The 4,873-nt window shown below is 37.9% G+C and overlaps 1 long non-coding RNA gene across 1 annotated transcript; it reads left to right on the top strand.

Moving 5' to 3' along the window:
* The first annotated feature begins 1,316 nt into the window (after nucleotides 1-1,316).
* On the top strand, nucleotides 1,317-4,100 carry LOC137180557 (uncharacterized). The gene is made up of 2 exons (XR_010927997.1): nucleotides 1,317-3,512; nucleotides 3,854-4,100. It is a non-coding gene; the product is annotated as an uncharacterized lncRNA (long non-coding RNA).
* Nucleotides 4,101-4,873: the final 773 nt, after the last annotated feature.

Raw genomic sequence — 4,873 nt, forward strand, 5'->3', positions numbered from 1 at the left:
TTTCAGAGCTATCACAGGAACAACAGAAAAAACAATTAAACACATACAAACATGTATACAAACAATAAGATACGGCCACAAAGACACTTCCCTGTTTGTTGAACTGGACTGAGTGGAAGGACAGATAAAATATTGCAGATTATATTAAAGGACTCCTTGAGATACTGTTGCTCATTGTACTGAACCTTTGTCCAGACATTTTATTGTCTAGTTCGTATACATGTGCTCAATTGGAAGAGCATACAGAACTGAAGTGAAATCTGAAATCTTTCTGCTTTCACCTGGTTAAGACTGAAAATGTTTGTTTGATGACCAGATTATTTTTGTGGTTGCATTTGGCCTGCTGACATTTTAGACTTTCTTGAGCCTACTTATTGTGTTTTCTGGGTTTTTAGTTTGTGTTTGCTCTGTGTTTCCCTCCAAGTATTCCTCCTCAGCTTGCTTTTCCTTTCACACCTGCCCTGCATTCAGTCTCGTTAGCCCTGCTCCCTGTGTTTTCCCCAGCCATTCAGTTCCCAGCCTGCCTTTGTCTCTTGTCACCAGTTCTTTGTTGTTTCATTAGATCAGTTTGAATTTAAGTCCTGTTTTTTAGTTCAGTCTTGGTTGGATCCCCTTCTCTGCTCTGCCTAGTTCTGTTTTGCTATGCCTGCACATCTGAATCTTTATTGAAAAGAGACATTCTTCAGCTCGTACTGGCCGCTGCGTCCTGCATTTGGTTCTCCTCCTGCTCCTACTTCTCCTGCTACTCTTCATAACACCTTCCTCCCTCTTTTGACCAATTTTCCCATCAAGTTGAAATGTAATTTGCCTTTAGTGAATATTCCAAAGGTGGAGTTATTACTTTCTCCACTTTTACATTTTAATGCACGTGTTCAAAAAAGTGCATGTTATCTTCATGTCATAGTCTCAGATGAGAGACATTCACTGACAGGTAGTTTTTTTTATTTTTCAAGTCTGTCTTAAATAAATAGTCAGGTGCCCAAATGAACATTGAAAATGTTTTACTTGCTGTAATCATTCCTCCTGTTCATGCTGACCATTAAGAGATCCCTTCCTAATGTGCTTTCAGTGTAAGTGATGGGAGACAAAATCCACAGCCCTGCCTCCAAAGATTTATTTAAAAGTTTATCTGAAGCTAACATGAAGCTTCAGCCTTCCAAATTAGTAAAATCAAGTGGACATCTTTTAATGTTAAAATCATTTAGTGCCAAATTCCCTCTTTTTGTTACTATCCTCCTTCCACTGAAGCTGAGGAGGAAAACACTTTTAAGTGTTTAACCTAAGAAGACTATAACTCTGGAAGATATACACTTGATTTGACTAACTCAGACTGCTGAAGTCTCATATTAGATTCAGATAAACTTTTAAATACATTTTTGCTCAAAATGAGGAGTGTGGAATTTGTCCCCCATCACTTACATTTTAAGTGCATTTTGGAGGGGATCTTCTAATGGCTAGATTGAACAGGACGGATGATTACAGCAAAATTTCTTTCAACATATATATGGGCACCTGAATATTATCTTAAAACAGACTTGAAAAATTGTGAACCTATCCTTTAAACACATTTTAACAACAATTTACTGTAATCAACTTTTCTAAGTTGATTACAGTTCTAAGTTACTGTAAAACACACCCACATCCTGAGATATTTGAATTTATGCATATAAAAACAGATAATTGGACAGATACAAAGCGTGACATCCCTGCACAGCCCACAGGAGACAATGAGTCTGTTAAAGATCCCACTAATGGAGCTCTGAAGCCTCAGTAGTGACAGATGCCTGTTAAGCAACTGGAGTCAAACATGCACACACAACCAGTATGTACACACACACACACACACACACACACACACACACACACACATTTTCTCATCTCCTGACACTCAAAACACTCATCTGACACTCAAACGCTGCCGACTGACAGCTAAGACACGCTTCTCTGACAGATCAAACCTGATTTACAATGCATGCATGCTGTGTGTGTGTGTGTGTGTGTGTGTGTGTGTCATTCTGTGAGGAAGAGACGAGCCAAGGGAGTTAGGGGTCAGAATTGTAAATTTGAAAGTGTCACATACCATGTCATTTATCTATCCAGCACGCCCTCCTCTCCAAACACACACACACACAAGGTAACACAAAGAGTATCCACCCCCACCCATTCATTTCCATCTTTAGGATAATCAGTCAGCTCATTCTGTCTTATTTTCCTCTTTTCCTTTGTTCCTTTCCATTTGTGGACTGCATCACTGTCATCCCTTAGTTGTTAAACATTGGAGTCACTCCTGCAGACAATATGTCCCAACAACCAGACAGGTAACAATAGCTGACACCTTTGTGCCACACTGCGGTCTACACTGAAGACAACCCAGACTTAAAAATACAAATATGTCCATATACAGAACCACTCAAAAGCACTGGTACTGTACATAGAATTTGCATTAACAAATATATTTATAAGAAACATAATTTAGTAGTATCTTCTCTTTCTTAATTAACATTTAATGGTTAAGCTTAGGTTATTCAAAGCACTTGGTTAAGGTTGGATGGATTTATCGACACCTTGACACACTTTTTCATACCCAGAAGTCACTGTGTCACTGCGCTGCTGTGTATCTGTATCTCTGTATTTCTTGGCTTTTCGACAGTCTTTTTCCTCAAAACAATTGATTTTGGATTTCGGACCTCAGATTATTTGGATTTGGATATATTTTGGCTTTGACCAAAGCCTGGACTGCAACGACTATTCAAGAACATGGATCTGAGCAAACAATGCGTGTGAGCCTACTTAGCCTAGTTAGCTTAGCTTGGCTGTGCCCAGCCTGGCCCAGCTGTGTTGATATTGGTGGCTACTGTGTTGATACTGTGACTCTGTTTGGTCTTTCATGCATGCATTGCACTAAGCAAACAAAATGCCACCAAAAAAGACTCCAGATGAGGAAGTTGAGGATTGAGATTGTCCTCTTGGAGTGCCGAATGGCAGACTTGGAGCAGTACTCCTGCATGAACGACTTAATTGTTGGTGGGTTGGAGTCAAGGCCCAAGTCAAATGTGAGGGCTGCGGTAGCGGAGGTTGGAGAGCCCACCGTACCTGAACTGGACTCCCTTGAGCAACAGGTGATTGATTTCTTTAATAACAAAGGCATATCTGTGGACAGCAACGATATCGAGGCGTGTCATCCTCTCCCCAGAAAAAAAAGGGAGAGACCTGCCCTGATAATTCCCTTTGTGAACAGAAAACAAAAAAACGCACTGCTCAGACAAGAGAGAAAGCTCAATGGATCCAATGTCTATGTGAATGAGCACCTAACAAAGAAAAACGTTTGCATTGCCAGAAGGACACGCTTCTTGAGAAAACAAAAAAAGCTCCAATGGATGTGGACAGCAAACTGCAAGCTATTCATAAAACTGAATGGGTCACCAGAGAAGGCAAAAATGCTGGTCATCAGGGAGAGTGCAAAATTGGACAAGTACCAGTGATGACAACTACTGGGACAGCAGCACACAAAGGTAAAGAAATAACCAAAGAAATTTACAGTAGTAGCAATCTCTGAGACTTGGCTTAATGATGAGCAAGCTGCTATGATCAAGATGGAGGGTTATGAGATGTTTTTTATTAAAAGGATCCAAAAAAAGGGTGGTGGGTATAAAAGTAAATCTGTTAGTAATATGTCACTTGTTATAGACAATGTCATGAAATGTATCACTGTAGAAACTGAGATTGAGAAATCAAAAAACATATTAATAAGCTGTGTCTATAGAACAAAAGGATCTTGCTTTGATACATTTAGGGATAAGTTATTGGGGTTGTATGATGACATAAACAATAATGAAATGTTTTTTGTTTGCAGGGATTTCAACATTGATTTGTTAAATCCAACTCCACAAATGATAAGAATAATGAATAAGAAAGTAGTACGTGGACTACTAACGGATGACACAAGTGACCATCTGCCCATCTTTGCAATCATTCAGAGCTGTACAAGGACCAACAAGAACGTTAAAACTTACAAAGACACAAAACACGAGACGTAATTAACTCTTTTAAAGAAGACCTAATGAAACAAGATTGGAATAAAGTCTAAGTGGAAGATGTAAATGAAGCCTATGAGATATTTTTGTTCATAACAACTGCTCTCTGTGAAAAAAAATTGTCCTAACAAAGAAAGTACTAAAACAGAAATTTGCTGAAAAGCCATGGCTAACTAAGGTAATACAAAACGCATGGAAGAAGAAAAAATTGTTATATTAAGAATTTTTAAAGAAAAGAACAAAAGAACTAGAACACCCATACCAGACATAAAAAACAAACTGACAAGTGTTATGAGAAGCATCAAAAGATATTATTACAGTAAAGTTTGAGGACAATAGAAATAATATTAAAACACATGGAAAGTATTGAATGATATTATTAAAAATGGAACTGGAAAAACAGGATAGCCAAATCATTTCCTGATAAAGAATATACAACTATTATTGATATGGATTTAGTTGCAGATGAATTTCATGACTTTTTTGTCAGTGTTGGTCGTGGGTTGGCTTAGGAGATTGCAAAGACTAGTGGTAGAGATGATGTGGAAAGTAACTATTAATGTAAATAAATCCATGTTTATAAGGGGAACAGATGGAAAAGAAATTATTGACATTGTTAAAACATTTAAGAATAAGAAGTCTACAGACTGGAATGGAATTGATATGTCCATTGTTAAAAATATTATCAATTGTGTGGTGAAACCTCTTATACATATTTGTAATCAGTCTCTACAAACTGGTGTATTTCCAAGTAAAATTGAAACAGCTAAAGTCATACCTATATATATAAAGCTGAAGACAGACATGTACTCTCTAACTACAGCCCTGTTGCTTTACTC

Source organism: Thunnus thynnus, chromosome 3 (assembly GCF_963924715.1).
Source record: "Thunnus thynnus chromosome 3, fThuThy2.1, whole genome shotgun sequence".
Lineage (NCBI taxonomy): Eukaryota > Metazoa > Chordata > Actinopteri > Scombriformes > Scombridae > Thunnus > Thunnus thynnus.